This window comes from Acomys minous (genome assembly GCF_964271855.1).
Source record: "Acomys minous genome assembly, chromosome: 3".
Classification (NCBI taxonomy): domain Eukaryota; kingdom Metazoa; phylum Chordata; class Mammalia; order Rodentia; family Muridae; genus Acomys; species Acomys minous.
The window spans coordinates 17,722,277-17,742,345 of record NC_140485.1 but is presented as its reverse complement, the minus strand read 5'-3'; the positions used below and the strand labels follow the sequence as shown (position 1 = coordinate 17,742,345).

At 43.4% G+C, this 20,069-nt stretch overlaps 1 protein-coding gene across 1 annotated transcript in view; it reads right to left on the bottom strand.

Moving 5' to 3' along the window:
* RNF24 (ring finger protein 24) overlaps positions 1 to 15,406 on the bottom strand; it is a 46,270-nt gene extending 30,864 nt beyond the window's left edge. The window contains exon 1 of the mRNA XM_084776893.1: positions 15,272 to 15,406. The gene's annotated coding sequence lies outside the window, so the exon portion shown is untranslated. The remainder of the gene's footprint in view (positions 1 to 15,271) is intronic.
* Positions 15,407 to 20,069: the final 4,663 nt, after the last annotated feature.

Sequence of the window (20,069 nt, the reverse complement as noted above, 5' to 3'; positions counted from 1 at the left end):
TGTCTCATGGCATGCTTCAGCTTTAGGAGACCCCAGCACAGCATTACTCCTTCTTAAGTTAACAACATACAGCAGAGGCTCTAGCACATACTTTTAATGACTTTCAAAAACAATATGAGTAGAGATTGTCCAGGATGGATACTAAACTAAGAACCCCAACCTATTTAGTTTTCCTTTGAAGGCAAGGCTACTTTAAGAACAAGGATTCGAGAAGGGGAAAATAAAAAAGGTTAAATAAGGTAAATCAGAGCTGGTTAAAATGAGTGAGGCTTTCCTCAGCATTCAGGAATTTAGTAAAGGAATGTGAAGTGAAGTATCAGAAGAAATAATCAAAGAACTATTTAGCATAAAAGACATTTTGTTTTGTTTTGTCTTGGAACTCAGAGATCTGACGCCACCGCCTAGCTGGTAAAGTAAAACAATTAAATAAAAGTGGGGTGTGCGGACTGGGGAGGCAGAGGCAGGCGGATCTCTGTGAGTTTGAGTTCCAGGACAGCCAGGGATACAGAGAAACTCTATATTGAAAAACCAAAAAATAAAGGATAAAGTAAAATAAATAAAAATATTAGCCAAAGAAGAACCTCTGCTTTAAGAATTTTGTGTTGGCAAGGTGATAGTGGCGCACGCCTTTAATCCCAGCACTCGGGAGGCAGAGGCAGGTGGATATCTGTGAGTTAGAAGCCAACCTGGTTTACAAAGCAAGTCCAGGACAGCCAAGGCTACACAAAGAAGCCCTGTTTGGGGAGGGGGGAGGGGACAGAATTTTGTTTTGTTTTGTTTTTTGTTTTTCCAACTAAAGGCTGAGATTAAAAGGCATGCATCCACCACACCCGGCTTGCTTTAAGACTTTTTTTAAGTGTACAACCTTCTCTTTCTTTAACCTATACCCAATTTCATGAAGAGACAGTATTTTAAAGACACATGTATACAAAGCCCAAGTTTTTGGAGAGGAAGACTATAAAACATTAAAAATGCAAAGCACGTCCTATGTGTTTTATCTTTATAGAAGATATGTACTTCACAGATCTGACTACTTAAGCTCTTTGTAGATAATAGATTTAAACCAAATTAAAATGGAGAAACAAACTACGAACTGAATCTTTGTATCAGATTACACTCAAGCTAGCAGGCCTCCAATAGACCAAGTCTTCAAGGATTTGAAATCACTTTGCTAAACTTCTGAGAAATCATAAGAATTGGACAAGTGAGTGTCTTCAGTATTATACTTGTAAAAAATATGATAGAAGCAGAGCTTTTTATAGTCCAACTTGCTTTGGATCAAAGGTTTAATTCTCTAAAAATAAATTGCTTAAGAAATAAGTACATTTAGAAAAGGATACGTAAGTATCACTATATTCATATGACTGAGGAAATAAATTTAAAACCAATGTCATCTGTGGTGTTTATTTCTTTATCTTGTTTTGATCCCAGATTCATTATTTCTTGGTAACTTAGTAACATTTACCAAGGATCAGCCCACGAAGAATGAGTGGAATGAACAGACATTCAGTTGCATCTGAGGAGGGACTGGATCAGATCAACTTTTGGAATGCAGGCTTTTTATCCTAACATAGTATGCTTCCCTTCCATTGCTGAGCAAAAGAGGCTTTCACATATTCCCACCTTTATTTAGTTGCAGAGCTATTAGAGTACGAATCAATTTTAAACATCTTGATTATGATATTCAACAACAAAGGCAGCACCACTAAGACAAAAGATTGAATCCTCAATTCAAACAATTCAATTTCCTTTATTTTAATTAAACTTGTTTCTACCAAGGATCCAAGAGTATAAAGTTTCAGTGGTAGCCTCTCATAAGTATATTTTATGGTTGCCTTAAGGAACCTTTTGATGAGATAAAGATCTTATAGCATTCTTGCGAACAAATGCAGAAGAGATGGCAGAGTGAGAAAAGTCATCTTTGGCCAGGTGGTTGCGCACACCTGTAATCCCAGCAGAGGCAGAGGCAGGAGGATCTCTGTTGAGTTTGAGGCCAGCCTGGTCTACAGAGAGAGTCCAGGACAGCAAGGGCTACACAGAGAAACCTTGTCTCGGAAAAAACAAAACAAAACAAAACAAAAAAAAAAAAAGGAGGAGGAAGAAGAAAAAGTAGAAGAGGAGGAGGAGAGTAAAGCCATCTTTACAGCCCAGATGAAATGTCTTGTACTGTGACTCACTCTCTGGTCTGCTGCAACACCACAGTGAGGCAGTGGACAGATACATTGTGCCTCTAGTTGAAGGCCAGGGAGCTTAGTTCTACAATGAAGCTTAGCTGCTTAGGAGTTAAGATGTTTTTAGGTCTAGATAGATGTTTTAAGTTGATAATGACAAGATGTGATGAAGATTGATTTACATCCAGAATTTTAGATCACCAAGATAGGAGAGATGTTTTCTTCAAGGCTGTCAAATACAAATAACCAAAACACTAAGAATGTAACATTTATATAATTCCTGACTGTGTCATGGTTCCTCTTGCTACAGGTAATTTATTGTATATTTGTGTATTAATGCAAATGTTTATGTAAAAAATAGAAAAAAAAAGAGAGAACCACTGCTGCACTGCTGAGGTGGTGTGTGAGAGCACTCAGACTACCTCTGAGTATGTTTATAGCTCTTCCCAAGAAGTTTGAGGAGCAACACAGTTGAGCTGGGTGTGATGGCCCAGTAATCCCAGCACTCAGGAGGCAGAGAAAACCACAGTTCTGTTGAGTTCCAGGCGGGCCTGGTATATGTAGTGAGTTCCAGGCCATCTGGTTGCATGGTGAGACCCTATCTCAAAAAACAACAGCAAAACCACCGCCACAGCCACCACCAACAAAACCAAAGTAAGACAGTTGAGTCTATCACGTAATAGTTATCCCAGGCAGAAAATAAAGGGAATTGTGGGTAAAACCCACTTTACTGGTTTTTTAATATATAGAAGTACGATAAGCTTTATGGGAAATATCTATTTCTCCTTGAATAAAGCAGCCACACAGCTAGAGAACACAATGTTGTTTATATTTGAATACATTCTTTTACTGAAAATCTGTAACACAGACTACACCAAAAAAAAGGGGGTGGGGGGAGAGAACAAGAGGAGAAGCCTCCAAATACGATACATCCCTTTATGGATGCAGCTGCCCACTCCTCAGAGCTGCCCTACCTCTACAGAATGCTGGGGCTGTAGTGGATGGTGGTGAACAGAACAGAGAACCGAAACACACAAAGTAGAAGTCACAGCTGCATTGTTGACATTTGATCTTCACATCTTCTGAGATAGTATGTTAACCCACAACATTTACCGCATATTCCACACATGTGCTGACTAAGGTTCTGTGGAGCTCACTCTGTAAATTCTCTTCTCATGAGGTTCAAAGTAAAACAGCAAGAAAACTCAATAGCCTCCCAGAAATGTCTTCAAAGCACAAAACATTCTGCTTCTAATCAAAACAATGGCTTTGTAGTTCTGGGGGTTGTTTAGGCAAATGTTCCACCACTTGTATACCTCCCGCCCCGCAGCACTGACTTAACACCTCCCCTTCTTAAAGAGCCATTTCCTTCCTAAAATTTATAGAAAAAACTCTACAGGGCTGGAGAGATAGTGCACTGCTTAAGAGTACGGCTGCTCTTTTAGAGGACCTGGGTTTGAATCCCAGCAGCTCACAACTAACTGTTCCAGGGAATATGACAACTTCTGTCTTCTGTGAGCACTGTACACAGGCAGTGTACATAGGTATGCGTGCATGTAAAAAAAACACCCACTCACGTAAATAGAATAACTTTACCCAAGTTGCCACAAGTTGAGGACTGAGCTACAGAGTGAATGCCAGGTAAACATTGACTACAGGGTAACTTCTCTCTCAAAAAACAAACAAACAAAACAAAACAAAACAAAACCCCCAAAACAAATAAACAAAAAACAATGAGTTTGGAAATACATGCCTGGAATCCTAACCCTTGTGTAGGCAGAGGCAAGAGGACTAGTGCATGCTCAAGGCCAGTCTGAGCTATAACAAGACCACGTCTCAAAAATAAAACAAGGGGCTAGAGAGATGATGGCTCAGTGGCTTAGAACACATGTTTTTGCAGAGGACCCAGGCTGTGTTCCAAGCACCCACATGGCAGCTAACAACAGTATAGATCCAGGAGATCCAATGACCTTTGGAGCTCTGCAGGCTCCTGCATGCATGTGCTACAAACCTGCACATAAAATATTTTAAAAGCAAAACAAAATGCAAAACAAAACAAACAACAACACCCCCCCCCAAAAAAAAGCCCTACATACTCTCCCCAAGGGTTTTATAATAGCGCTGAAGACCTGTTAGAAACCTGTTAACGTGTTCTCACAAGGAACAACTCTAACCACGAGCCAATTCCTGCACACAGCACTCGGGATGTTTCACGCATTGGCCCAGACTTGAGCCTTATTCTCCACTGTCGCTCTGACACTGCACCACAGGCAGATGCACCCGCTGGGCATCCCTAAAGATGTCCCCTCCCCTATCTTTGTTTTGATTGCTTCTACTGTATGCACAACCAAGATCCCCAATCACTGATAAAAATCTGTCCGCCTCTTATGTTCCGACTGAAACATCTCTCCCTGTATAAAATCTGTCTGACTGCCTAGTCCTTCCCATGAGGTTCAGCCTTCTGTCCTTCTACACTTTCCCATCTTGTATTGCTCTCCTGGATACCTGTCTAATTGGAGGTTCTGTGTTACACAGTATTGAAACTAAAAACTGTCATCAAGGAATCAAGGAAGTTCTTATTTTCTCATAGAATGAATGGCTAAATGGTGGGGGGAAATCTGACCTAAGTGTGACCTTAAAACAAAGGGTATTTGCAGGTGTAGTTAAGGACCTGAAGAGTTTAATCCCCGAAACTGGGAAGGAGGATAATCAGTGCCCCTGTCTACACAGCAATTCCAGACCTGCTGGGCGACACAACAATTCTGTCTCAAGAAAACAAAACAAACAAACAAACAAAGGTAATGATTTAGAGATCAATCTGTTAGACCGTGTAGATTATACATCTACTAACAACCGTTTTTTGGGAAGAATAAAAAGTTAGGAAGGATTCTTCCTGGAGTCACTGGGGAGCTCAGCAGCCTTGTCACCTTGATTTCCTCCTCCTGGACTTCAGAACTGGGAGAGAGGAAATTTCCATTGCCATAAGCATTAACTTTGTAGCCATTTGTTATGGTGACTCCAGGCGAGAGGGCACATCTTCTTTGTCCCATTTCAACTGAAATTCTTTTCAGTCCTTTAGCTGCTGCAGGATTTATTCAGCTGCTCTTTGCAAAGGACTCTGAACTCCCTTCATCCTCAGCACTGCCCCTGACTACTCTCCTGGGAGCTGTCTGCATAAACTCTGACAGGAGATGGGCTACAGAGATGTCTGTGTCCTGGCCCCTGACTGGTCAACCTAAAGAGGTTATTTTTTTGATCTTTAATTTTATCATCCATGAACAATAAATAATTTCAGCATAGTTGTAAGGAGGAAACAAGTAACACCTGTACCACTACTACAGATATACAATGTTTTCAGTGCAGCCTAATCCAGGTAAAAGATTTTGCATAAAGTTATCTGTAGATACTGATAATCCTTTGTGATTTAAAGAAAAAGATCTTAAAATTTTCCTTCTGGGCCAGATGTGGTGTTGTACACCTGTAATCCTAGCACTTGGGAGTCAAGAACTGAGTCTACATCTACAAAGAGTGTTCTAGGACATCCAGAGCTACATAGTGAGACCCTGTCTCAATAAATAAATATAGAGAGATAATATTACTTTTGAATTGTTTTCAGAGACAAAATGGGAAAACCGAAAGACTGAAGAAACTTTAATTACAGCCATGTAACAATCTAAGTTGCAAAGACTAGATCTTATTTGAAGTATAAAGCACAAGGTATAATTTCATACACTCAGGTTTGGGAGAGAATAAAAACAAATGTAGGTGGTTCATAATTTTTTTTGGTTTGTTTAGATGAACTTAACAAACAGGAAATACAGAACCATTCAATCTTCAAATTGAAAAAAAAATTAAGACAACATGCTATTGTAAGAAACACGGGTTTGTTTGTTTTAAATAAAAGGCAGTTTGCTCAGCAACATCCCATAAACCTCCACATGACAAAACCTGCTTTTGACGATGTCCCCACCACACCCCACACCTCTGAAATCCCAGAACTTGATGGCTTGAAGTGTCAACCCCTTCTTCCTTTCCATTGTTTACTTTGGACCAATTCTTTTAAAACTAGACAATCATTAAAGAATATAAAGTCTAAATGAGGCTATTAATGCTAAGAATCCAAAAGACATCCATCATCAGGTAAGATATGTGCTCATACTGGCAGCACCACACTTAATACTTCTTTTGCCCTCAATTAAACTAATATTAAATTTGCTAAAGGATATAAGAAAATACCTGGTACAAGCACCTGTCTATTAGGACAACATTAGTAAATGAAAAGACAAATTTAAGATAACATATATGATTAGCCTTCTATTGAAGCCTATGTATGAAGAAGTAAACTTAACGAGGTTAAAAAAAAAAACTAATCCAAATGACATAAATTTTAGAAGATGATGATGAAAATAACAAGCAAGCTTCACTTTAGAGATGTTAATAAATGAAAACAGGTAAACTGGAAGAAGTCCCAATGTAAAAGCATTCACTTTTATTGACAAGCAATTCTTCTATCCTTAGCGTTAAATCCATAAAAAGGCAGGTTGCATTACGCTTTCCCAAAGCAATCTCATAACACAGGGTTCACTTGCAATACCAAGTGGCTTCTTTTCCTTGACATGGGAGGCTTGCTTTACTCCGTGAAGCAGACACCACAGAGCGAGGTCTGGCACAACTACCTTTTGGTGTGATTATCCTTAGGGTAGATGGAAGGCCCAGGCTGGCTTCCCAAGAGTGGCCAAGCCAAAATAAGGCCACTGGCCAGCTATTCATGGGCCAGCTGTCATGGAACAAAGTGTCTAGTTCTTACCTCCAGAGCAGAGAAGGTTTATCCAGCTGGCTCTCAAAGGACAGCACTAGCTGGAGTGCTCACAATTCCTTTTCAGCCATCTGGCATTCCTTTAAAACCCGCAGTTTACACAGCCCTGCATTATGAGGGCTAAGATGCTCAGATTATAAGAGTTTCCATTATGCGTCTATGATAAGAAAGAAGTAGAGTAGCTACCAAATTAATTCAAGAAACAAATCTCTAAAGCTAAAAATCACCCTCAGTTTTAGCTTGAAAAGGCCCATGTTTGTTATGTAAACTTGCAAAATTAAAAAAGACAGATAATGAGAAAATAAACTAAAAAACAAAACCACTTGACACATAGAAATAATTTTTTTTTTTCCGAGAGACAGGATTTCTCTGTGTAGCTTGGCTGTTCTGGACTCACTCTGTAGAGAAGGCTGGCCTTGAACTCAAAGAGATCTGCCTGCCTTTGCCTCCTGGGTGCTGGGATTAAAGGCGTGTGCCACCAAGTCCCTGTTTAAAAATAAGTTCTTTAAGTCTAGTTAGTCCTCGCCCTTTCTGGTGGGGCATCTACAGCTTCATGCGGTTCTCAAAGTATGTTGAGCTACTACATCTATCATTCTGCCTAGCTTGCTAGCAGGTGAAGAGAACATTTTATAGTTACTTGAGAAAAAATAAAAAGAAAACTGTTTGCCAGGTATGATGGCATTTATTTATAATCCTAGCACTTGAGGCAGAGCCCTGAAGATCAGGAGTTCAAGGTCATCTTCTGACTTAAGTTCAAGGCTTGCCTGGGCTACATTAAATACTGTCTCAAATAACTAAACTAACTAAACATTTAACTAACTAAATAAATAAACAAAGCAATCTGTTTGATGACACACTGGGCATTTGAAAGTTTTAGCACATGACTATAATCTTAGCACACAGGTAATAGTGGTATAATGATCTTTCAAGCTGGAGACCAGCCTGGTTGACATAGGGAGATGAGGCTAGCCAGGGCTATACAACTTTCAAAACGAAACTTTCAAAAAGAATTATAAATTATTAAATAACAATGTGGAGTAACATGAAGAAGGAATCTTTGGCAAGTGAAATAAACATTACCTGGCTCAAAATTAAACTTTTTAAAAAAAGATTTATTCGCCTTTAATCCCAGCACTTGGGAGGCAGAGGCAGGTGGATCTCTGTGAGTTCAAGGCCAGCCTGATCTACAAAGTGAGTCCAGGATAGCCAAGGATACACAGAGAAACCCTGTCTCGAAAATCCAAAACACAAAAACAAAAAAAGATTTATTTATTTTTATGGGCATTGGTGTTTTGCCTGCAAGTGTATCTATGTGAAGGTGCCAGGTCTCCCAGAACTGGAGTTACAGACAGTTGTGAGCTGCCACGTGGGTGCTGGGAATTGAACCTGGGTCCTCTGGAAGAGGAAGAGTAGCCAGTGCTCTTAGCCACTGAGCTATCTCTCCAGCCTCCACAACTAAATTATTTTATCAAATGATCAAAGCAATTTATCAATTGACCAAACTGCTAAAAGTGCTATATATAAGCTACTCTTTGTTAACTGTAGATCATTTTATTAACCTATCACATGATGTAATCTGGGGAACAGACAGGAAGAAATTGGGAGGTTAGGGGGAAGAGAAGAGAAAGAAAAACTAAATAGGCCATTCATATTTACAACCAATATATCTTAGAGGAATATAAATATCCTAAACAAAAACATTAAAGAGATGGTTCAGAAGGTAAAGATGCTTGCTCTCAAGTCTGATGACCCGAGTTCAATCCCGTGGACCTTCAAAATAGAGAATGGAATACCGTATGTTGTCCTTTGACAACATGGCACAGATATACCACCCACACAAAATAAATGTAATGTTTTTAAGTATTAAAAATATTGTTACAATGATGTATTAATTGAAGAAGGTTATAACAATTTTTCATTAAGTTCACTCACGTCCAGTCCATTCCAAGTATCAAGATAAACATTTTTCATTTGACCCACAGGGCAAATAAATGGAGTGTGTACTCTTGTTATTTTCATCATACAATGAAGAAACTGAAAGGTTAACACATTTCCCAAAGCTGGGTGTGGTGGCACACACTGGTTATCCTGGCACTAGGGGATGAGGCAGGAGGTATCTCAAGTCTGAAGCTACAAAGTAAGACCCTGTCTCAAAAAACTAAACTAAACTAAACCCAGAAACATGTCACATGTGAAAAGGTGAAAGAGACAGAATTCGATTCTAACCAGTCTGATGCCAGAATCCAGGTTTAAGGACGTTAGTGTTGGGCTGGGCGTGGTGGAAGCGCCTTCAGTCCCAGCACTTAGGAGGCAGAGGCAGGCAGGTCTCTGAGTCTGAGGCCATCCTGGTCTACAATTCAAGTCCAGGACAGCCAAATCTAAACAGAGAGACCCGGTCTCAAAAAACAAAGCCAAAAACAAAAACAAAAAAAGCTAGTATTAATACACAAGAGAGATGCAGTGTTGTGTTGTAGGGGAAAAAAATACAATTATAATTTTTTAACTTTTTTTTTCTTTCCCTCCATTTTTCTGAGCAGGGTCACTCTGTGTAGCCTTGGCTGTCCTGGAACTCGGAGATCAGACTGTTTCTACCTCTAAGTACTGGATTAAAGGCGTGTACCCCCACAATAGTCTTAACTTTAATTTTTTAAGTGTAGATATATATATATATATATATATATTGTTAGAAATATTAAAGGAAAGAGCTACTGGCTAGGCTGAAAATGTCAGTTGTGCCTTTCGCTCATAGATGCAAGTAGGCTCTTGCATTTCGGAACAGATAAGGTTCTTGTCCCTGGCATTCTAGTGGAACTAGAGTCAGGAAGGAAAGTCAACAGCAGCTGTAGGAGTGGTGAGAACTACACAAGACAGGCAAAGGGGGGTGCTTTTCACCTGACACATCTTAACTATCAGTTAAGCAGAAGGGATTGGTGGGAGGCAGACAACGTTTATTAAATTTGGCATTATTTTTAAGGATGAAAGTGAGAACATGCCTGTGTGCTGACATGGAAAGACCTGTGTCAAGTTAATGATGCAAGAGAGAGGGCACAAATACAGGAACTGTGAGTAGTGAAGGGATAGGAGACAGAGAAAACAGGAGGAGGGTGGTCTCTGATATAGGGAAAGGCTTCTGTCTGAGGTCGTCTAACTCTTTACAGCCTTAGAGAATGATAGACACAGACAGACAGACAGACAGACAGACAGACAGACAGACAAGTGACTAAGTGAATAAATAAATTAATAAATAGCTGAGTCACTCTTAAAAAAGCTAAACTTCAGCCAGGAGGCAGCTAGTTACACTGAGAAAACCTGTCAAAAAGCAGACAAAGAAAAAACAAACAAACAAAGAATTAAAGTTCAGCAGGGTGTGGTGTGCACACCTTTAATCCCAGCACTGGGGGTGCGGGGAGGGGCAAAGGCAGGTGGATCTCTTAAATTTGAGGCCAGCTTGGTCTACAGAGAGTTCCAGGACAGCAAGACTATGATGAGAAACCCTGTCTGGAAAAAACAAAAATTAATTAACATATTGATATGGATATGCTTGCTTGTTTTTATAGAGAGAATTAAATTGTGGCTGAATATGATACTGAATAGAGCATCACCATTTTCAGAGGTGACCGATCTTTAGACTTTACAATGTCAGTGCCAAAATGCTGCTTTTTACAAATATGCAGTACAGTCGGGCATGGTGGCACACACCTTTAATCCCAGCACTCGGAGAGCAGAGGCAGATGGATCTCTGTGAGTTCGAGGACAGCCTGGTCTACAAAGTTAGTTCAGGACAGCCAAGGCTACACAGAGAAACTCTGTCTAGAAAAAACAAACAAACAAACAAACAACAACGACGAAAATCCCACACAGTACAAACTGCAAGAAGTATGTTCCAGACCAGTCATGTTGACTTTTAACGACTTGATGGGACTTAGACTCATCATGACAGCACACTCTGGGTGTGTCTATAAAGGTGTCCTCTGCCCCCAATGGCTTGACTGAAGAGGAAAGATGGCTGAAAAATAGCCCAGCAGTTAAAAGCACTGGCTGCTCTTCAAGGGGACTAGGATTCAATTCCCAGCAACTACACGGCCACTCAGAACTGTCAGTTACTCCAATTCCAGAGAATTGGATGCTCTGGCACTAGGCAAGCACGACGGAACACAGACAAACTTGCAAGGAAAACACCCAAAATACCTATCACAGGAGAATGTTAAGTTTGAAAAAGAAAAAAAAAAATTAAAAAGAGAAAAGACCCACCCTGAGTGTGAATGGCTGGAAGTAACCTGAGCATCAGCGTGTGTCAGGGTTGCTGCGTGCCTCACACACACACACACACACACACACACTCACTCACTCACTCACTCCTGCCGTGGACTTCCCTACCATGATGCCCTCAAGTAGTCGGTCAAATCAGAATTTCCTTTTCTTTATTTTTTTGTTTTGTTTTGTTTTTGAGACAGGGTTTCGCTGTGTAGCCTTGGCTGTCCTGGACTTACCTTGTAGACCAGGCTGGCTTCAAACTCACAGCCATCTGCCTGCCTCAGCTAGGGTTACAGGCATGTGCCACTACACCCAGCAACAGACTTTGCCTGGCAACAGACTTCTCCTTAGGTCATTTTGTATCAGGTATTTTGTCACAGCAATGAGAAAAATAACTAATATAGAGCCATGTCTGAAGTTGTTGGAAATCTAATCCCAAGACAAAATTCAAATACTGATTTTAAAAAATCAGTTAGCAACTCAAATAGCTTCTGTTTTGAGATAGGGTCTCACTATGTAATCCTGGCTGAGATTTTTTTCCCCCCGAGGCAGGGTTTCTCTGTGTAGCCTTAACTGTCTTGGACTCACTTTGTAGACCAGGCTGGCCTCTAACTCACAGCCATCTGCCTGTCTCTGCTCCCAGTGCTGGGATCAAAGGCGTGTGCCACCACACTCAACAATATTTGATTTTTTAAAAGAAATTGTTGTTTCAAGCCAGGTGTGATTGTAGATGTGTTTAATCCTTCCACTTGGGAGGTGTTTGTTTTGATTTCTTTTTGGTGTTTGTTTGTTTTTTGAGACGAGGTTTCTCTATGTTATCTTGGCTGTCCTGGACTTGCTTTGTAGACCAGAATAGCCTTGAACTCACAGCGATCCGCCTGCCTCTGCCTCCCAGTGCTGGAATTAAAGGGATTCACCACCATGCCTAGCTCCCACTTGGGAGGTAAAGGCAGGCAGCTAGATCTCTATGGGGCTATCTTGGTCTACATAGTGAGTTCCAGCTCTATGCAGAGAGACTCTGTCTCAAAAAGATAAACATTTCTTTAAACACAATACAATCCATTTTTTTCTCTTTCTTTAACGTTTTTGTTGTTGTTTTAGTTGGGCTTGGTTTTTCTTTCCTCCTGCCCTCCCTGACCCCCCTTTGCCCCTGGGTTTCTTTCTCTGTATAACCTTGGCTGTCCTGAACTCAGAGATCTGCCTGCCTTCTAAGTACTGGAATTAAAGGTGTGTGCCACCACCCCTCTGTGGGTATGTAAACTTACTCATCAGAGCAGCTATCCAGAAGAGGGTACCGGATGCCCTGGGACTGGAGTTACAGGTGACTATGAGCTACCGATGTGGGTGCTAGGAACCCAGCGTGGGTCCTCTGGAAGAGCACTAAGCAATTCATAAGCACTGAGCAATCCCTTCAGCCCCAGATATAATAATTTTATACTTACATGCCGGAAGGAATGACACTGGGAAGATATTAAGCCTGTTTTTCCTTTTTTAAACCATTATGTTTTCTATTTGTTTGAGACAGGGTCTTTCTATTACCTAGTACTGGCTGTCCTGGAACTCTGGGACCCATCTGCTTCTGCCTCCCAAGTGCTGGGATTAAAGGTGTCCACTACACACCCATCTTTAAGCCTTTATGTTTCTATAAGATCGTAAAACTTTCTTTGTTCAGGGAACCCAAACCCAAACCCAAACCCCTGTAATTCTAACAGAGGATAGCCTAGAATCTGAGCAGAGCATTCCAGGCAGCAAGCACTGTTGTAGGGTAGTGTGACAGCAATGAGAGGTGCCAAGTATATTCAGAAGGGCTGCACTGAAGCCCTGCATTGACAGACACACCAGTGAGTGAGGCCAGAACATCTCAGATGGATTATGTGTTTGATTGTGAAGTATTGTTATTATTTTAGCAGGGTTTCTTGTACCCCAGGCTAGCCTCCAACTCCTACATAGTCAATGGGAACCTCTAGCCTCCAAGCTCCCAAAGGGATTACAGGTGTGGGCCACCAAGTTGAGTTAATTCCATCCAAGGGACCAAACCCAGGGTGTTCTGCATGCTAAGCAAGTGCTCCATCAATTAAACTACAGCGCCAGACACTTGAATTAATTTTTGATCACTGAAACTTTCGATCGCTAATTTTTGTGACTCCCACATTCAGTTATGCAACTCCATATTGGGTTGTGACCCACAGCTCAAGAAAAATGCATAAGGCAAGAATTTTATTAAGAATAATGTATTGTCATCCAACCAGTGGAAAATTTCCTTCAAATTAAAAGCAACTGTTTTAAGCAGGAATTCTATATATAAACAGATGTTGTGGAGGTTTATGTGTCATTTTATACTGAAATTTTACTAGGAATGAAAATATATGTGACTCAAAAATAAGTAATCTTGAAGAGAATCTTAAAGAAAACTGAACCCACTCAATTATTCATATATAAACCACTACTATTTTGAATTAAAAGATCATAACAAAAATATTTCAGAAATGTGCTTTTTCACTCTACAAAATTAGAAGGGTTAAACAACAACAACAACAACAAAAGACCATTAGTCAAGTAGAGTAATAACTATCTTCTAAAATTCAAGTAATCTTACTTAAAACAAAATAACAAGGAAAAGCTTGTTTGTTGTTTATTCCGACAAGGTCTCATTACGTAGTTCTGGCCTGGAAATTCCTGTGTAGATCAGACTGGCCTTGAAATCACGGAGATCCTACTGCTTCTTCCTCCCAAGCAACGCGATTAAGGCATTTGCAGTCGCACCTGACTGGAACTCTCTTAATCACGTCTATTTAACTGGCCAGGTGAACAGGCAGTCCGTCCTATCAGGTCAAAGCCTATGGAAACCAGCAGCGTTTCCTGTCCTCTTTTGGGGCGGAGGTGGTGGCAATATAGACAAACAATGGAGGGGGAAAGGTGTTGTTTTCTGGTAGTCACGTAAGATGATCTATCTGTTTAGCTGGGCTGCATAACCAAACAGACGAAAATTGAGATCAAAGCCCGGGTGCACGCCAGAGTAATGTGCAATAAAATCCTTTGCCAAAGCATTAAGGGGGGGGGGGGGGGGCGGGGAGCGGGCGCCGAGTACCGGACAGACTAGAAGGTGGAAAGAACCTGCTAGACCACCTCTTATTAAAGCAGAAAGGCAAGAAACACAATCTTCCTGTACTCAAGAGTGGGGAAAGCAGTGCCCTAGATATATTGGGAGTATTCCTATATGTATATATACACAAGTACAAAGACCTATTATCAGTGAAGCAAGCCTAGAAAGCGATGGCCTGGGTGTTGAATATATCACCATTAACCCTAAAAGCAACGTGTTCTAAATATACAGAGACATAAGAATGCAGACTCACACTTTCAATGAACAGACCCCACTGGCTTTACAACGAGAAACACCGAAAAACCTGTTATCTGGAAATAACACCAGGGAGGAACCGGCAAAGATGAAGTTATCTTTACACTTCTTTTCCTTATGCCCTTTTAGACGATCTCAGACCGCCTCATTTCGCAGGACACACGCCCCTTGGGTCTCCGGAAACAAAGCAGGGTCATTAATTCTCTGGCCTGCGGGTGCACGCACGCCCCCCATCCACAGACGATGAGGCCGCCATATGACTTTCATTAATAAGTAAGCCAACAAGGGAGGTCTCGGTGTGCCTTGCATAGTGTGACAACCAGGCACGAGACAAGCACCACAAAGGAAGGAGTGGCTCGGGACCAGAAAACCACTGCCACACCGCGCCCCCGAGACGCGCGCCCGTCCCCGACACAGACGCGGAGGCAGCGGCTCCTCCATCCTCCGCCCATCCCGCCTCCCCCGCCCGGGCCCAGCCCGAGGTGACCTCCGGGTGACAGCCCGCGCCGCCCTTTGTGCGGGTGTGTGGGGACTGCCCCGCGGCCCCCCGGGTCTCCGAGCCAGTGCGAGGCCGGCGCGCTGCCCTCAGCATCCCAGAGGCGAACCTGCGGAGCCTGCGCTTCAGCCTCAGCCGAGCGGCCCGCAGGCCCAGCCCGCCCCTCACTCACTCACCCGGACGGCGGGCAGCGGGGGTGCGGGCGGCGGCGCCCGGTGGTAGCTTTCGTGCGGCGAACTGCTAACGAGCCGCGTCCGTGAGTCCGAGCCGCTGAGCTGGCGGTAGCGACTGCTAGCTGCGGCCCCGGCAAGGGGCGGGCCCGGCGGGGGAGGGGCGGGCACCGCGCCTCTCATTCATGCCGCGGGGGCGGGGTGTGGGACCCGGATGCCCGGGCAAGTCCCGCCTCCTCCCTGAGGGCGCACGGCTTCATTGTCTGTAATGCGCAGGCGCGGCGGTCCTTTGCCAGGCTGAGCTGTAAGGTTTATTATATCTTTTCAGCTGTCTAGTGTCTGTGAGCAAGAATGGAACTTGGCTTCTGTTATAGAACCCGGCCCCAAGATTCCACCAAGATGGGGTTTATCTATTATCCTATTATATGGTCCACCTGCTGCAGATCCAGTGCCTGTGCAGTGGAAGGAAATATATTCAAAAATCAGTGCATCCTTTACTTAATTACTTCTACCCATTACTCTCGGCCTCCAGCTAATATTCTACACACAGACAAACTGACTCAGGATGTGGGGGCACTGAGCCCTTCTTGTAGCAAGGCCTAAGCTGTAGCAGATCAGTGGAAGCCTGCAGCACTTCTCATAACCACAACGGCTGAGGCTTCTTAGTAGTGTGTGTGGGCACTGCACTTCAGGCCCCCCTTAACTTACGCCCCCATTTTCCTCTGAGGGATTCCCTCCTCCTCCTCCTCCTCCTCCTCCCCTCCCAGATCTTTCACATAAACCATCAACAGTTCGTGGCTTAATTCATCATGGAAAATGCCTACCAGCCCATTCCTCCTGCTTGGGCAAACCATAAACCTCCTAGGAAAAGGGAAATAAAGACTCAGAGACTATATCACAGACCCTCTACCCAACTTCCTCTTTCCTCAAATCAGGCCACACCTGTGAGCAATCTCCTTTCTCCGCCCTTCCCCTCCCCCTTTCCCTCTTTTCCCACCGCTCTCGGGAGCCCTGCTGTGCTGGGGCCTTGCAACTCCTCCCCTCCTCCCGCCCCCTCCCCCACGGGAGCCCTGCTGTGCTGGGGCCTTGCAATTCCCCCCCCCCCTCCTCCCGCCCCCTCCCCCACTGCTGCCAGCTTCAAGTCCTAATTTCTTCACCTTGGCACACAGGCTAAGGCAGATGTTACCCGAAGTTAGGTTACAATGCTTTCGTGTTCTCGGTCTCTTATTCAAGGAATTGAAATAAAAGCCCACACAGACATGCAAAAGGAACAAGACAACTTTATTCGAAGCAAAGGGGGGGAAAAGAAGGAGCAAAAGAAAAAATAGACCAATTCGGGACACACACTGGAAGGGAACAGCAGGCCACATGAGTGAAGATACTCAAAGGCTTGGATTTTTGTCTGGAGCGTTCTTTTATGGGATTCAAGAGACGGAGAAGCATGGCACAAACTGAAGAGAGAGAACCTCAGCCGAAGAATGACCCCTATCAAGCCTGCCTGCTGGCGCATCTGGGGGGCATATTCTTGATTAATATTGATGTGGGGAGGGCACCCCTTCTGGGCAGTTATCACGTTACCTACTGCGATGTATAGAAGTCAGGGCTCTCCCTTGGAAAAGATGTCAGTGGCTGTGCTGGCTAGTGTTCCCTGTCATCTTCACACAGCTAGTGCTATCTGGGAAGGAAAGCCTCAGCTGAGACAATGCTTTCACTAAATTGCTTGTAGGCGAGCCTGTAGGAGAGAGATTGTCTTGATTAATGACCGGTGTGAGAGGACACAACCCCCTGAGGTGGTGTCATCCCTGAACAGGTGGTCCTGGGTGGGATAAGAAAGCAAGCTGAAGAAGCCGGAGGGAACAAGCCAAGTAAGGAGCGTTCCTCCAGGACCTCTGCAGCCGTCCCTGCTGATTTCTGCCTTGAGTTCTTGTTCTGACTTCCCTCAATGATGGATTGTTACCTGGAAATGTAAGCTGAATAAACCCTCTCCTGCCCACATTGTTCTGGTCATGGTGTTTTATTACAACAGTAGAAAGCAAGCTAAAGCAATGGTCCTACCCAACACAGGCTTTTACACGCTACCACACTGTTTTATATTTAACAATTAAAGTGTGGTCAATTAAAGTGTGATGGTGGTAGTGGTGGCAGCGGTGCATGCCTTTAATCCCAGCACTCGGGAGGCAGAGGTAGGTGGATCGCTGTGAGTTCAAGGCCAACCTGGTCTACAAAGTGAGTCCAGGGCAACCAAGGCTACACAGAGAAACCCTGTCTCAAAAAACAAAAATAAATAAATAAATAAAAACAACAAAAAAAATTTAAAGCAATGACAGAAGGTACCGGGCAGCAGATATTATGTTATATGGAGTTTATTAAATGAGCATGGGGGGGAGATAGAAAGGGGGGGGGGTGCCCGAGAGAGAGAGAAAGAGACAGAGACAGAGACAGAGACAGAGAGAGAGAGAGAAGAGAAAAAGAGAGACCACATAGAATGTCTGTCCTTTTATATGGTCCTGGGCAGGATCACACCCCCGTGGCAGGTAAGCGATGGCATCACAAGAAGGCTGACTGAAGCAGAATCCTAACATTCCTACCTTTTCCTATAATTAAAAATGGGGAACATTTGATTGTTTTTGTGTAGGTGTGTTTGTTTTTTATTTTTTTGTTTATGATTTTTCGAGACAGGGTTTCTCTGTGTAGCCTTGACTATCCTGGACTCCCTTTGTAGACCAGGCTGGCCTCGAACTCACAGAGATCCGCCTGCCTCTGCCTCCCGAGTGCTGGGATTAAAGGCATGCGCCACCAGGCCCAGCTTGGATTGTTTTTATATAAGGTCAATTAAAGTATATAAATGAAGGCAAGGGAGAAAAGAGATAGAAAAAGCGATGGCAACAAAATGCCCAGATTATATAGAGAACGGGAAGGAAAAGTTCTGCCCTGAAAGTTCAAGTTAGAGGGCAGGCTGTGTCAGCCATGTCCTGCAGCAGATAGGGACCGAGGAGTGCTGGGGGAACCTGGAGCTGTCTGTCCTGGGTCTGGAGCACACCATTTTAGCCTTTTGCAAATGGATAAGGGGGCAAAGTAATTGTCTTAACTACTTCCTGATGTCAGTAGGGCGGCGATAGGGGGTTTAAAAGGCTGAAATGTTTGTTGGCCAGGTTGCGGAAGAACAGGCTATTGCATTTGCTGCCCAGGGTCTGAGAATATCTGTAGCTGGTGAGGGCAATGCACATCCAGCTAGGAGGAACAATGCAGGTCAGGCCAGCACAACTTCTGAGATTGGACAGGAACACTTGTGGGTAGCTGCTTTGACAATGTCCCAGTTGTAGGAAGGCTGGCAGGACAATGGAATATATATGTGGGCAGAAGACAAAGTTAGTAGGTTAGGGAGAAAATTCCCTTTAGGTGTGCATTTGAAACTCTTGGCAGAGCAAAGAAAAGGTCTGGATATAGAGCGTGTCCTTCCATTTTACCCTAGGAAAACTTGAACATGAGAGAGCAAAGAAAAGGTCTAGTTATGGGTACTCCCTTCCATTTTACCCAATTGCTGGTAATAATTAAAATAGTTTAATTTTAGAATTGTTCAAGTTTGGTTGCAGAGGCATGTAAGCTTAGAAGCCCTTAATGTGGGCGTAGGGATTTGAGATTCTCGGAAGGCATCCCAAAGGCGTGTTAGGAGGAACGGACGACTGGACATTTCCCATGGGGAGATAAGGTCAGTAAGCCATTAGGGCATCCCCAAAAAATGGATAGTGACCCAAGGGACAGGTACAGACTGGTTAGTAGTTTGTCAGCACTAACCAGCAACCAACAGCCTAGCTCAACAGATGAGCTAGCTTCAAGTATGCCGCTTCCTGGTGCACCAGGATTTCAGATCAGACAGCAGCTGCCGCAGAGCAGCAAAAAAGCTACATCAGAAAACTCACCCAATGGGGATGAACCTAGTTGGAGGTCAGCAAAGAGGTTGGGTACCTCTGCTCCCAGTAAACCAGGGAGGTACTGGCAGTCCCTTGGACAAAGGGAAGTGTTTATGTGACTAGGAAGGGGGAATTTAACTGGTGTTGGGGGCAGAAAAGTGGCAATCAGGTAGTTAGGGAAAGGGAGGTCCCAAAACCAGTGAAAAGAGGAGGAACCCCACCCTTATAGATAGGTGATAGGTGAGAAACTTAGGCTTTGGATTGACAGTACTTATCTGGACCCCATTTGACCTGAGAGATTAATTTCCTGTAGCTTACAAGAATCCTTTTAAGTTCATAAAGGGAGATAAATTTAGCATCAGCACTGTTTGTAATCTGCAGTGAAACATACGTTGTTAGACATGAACACACTGTAAAAAAGAGCAGTAGACATATAACATAGTACAGGCTTGGGAAAAGAACTGTGTTAAGACACATTCTTAAAACACCTTTTAGCAATAGGTGAAATTGACAAGGTTTGGTCTCCTGCATAAGAAATGGGCTGGGAAGGTACCTGAAGTCTCCCATGATAGAAGCTGGCTATGAGACTATGTAACCCAGGTATGAGTTTGAAACAGACCTGTAGCATTAGCATTACCTTGCTTTGTGAGGCTGCCGAGTTTAAGAGCCATCTGAGTACTCTACCAGGTCAAGGAGCTTGAAGGTTGGAAATGTCCACAGCTCTTGTGCTGGCTGAACCTCCATGGCTTGGCACAGAGGACAAGCCTGCATGTGAGCATTCTGACATCCAGAAGACAAATGTGCCAACAGGCCAGGCTGTGGGACCAGCGTCCCATTCTGGTTGCAGCAGCCGTGAGATCGGGGTCTCCTTTTGGCTGCATCTGAAACAGGTC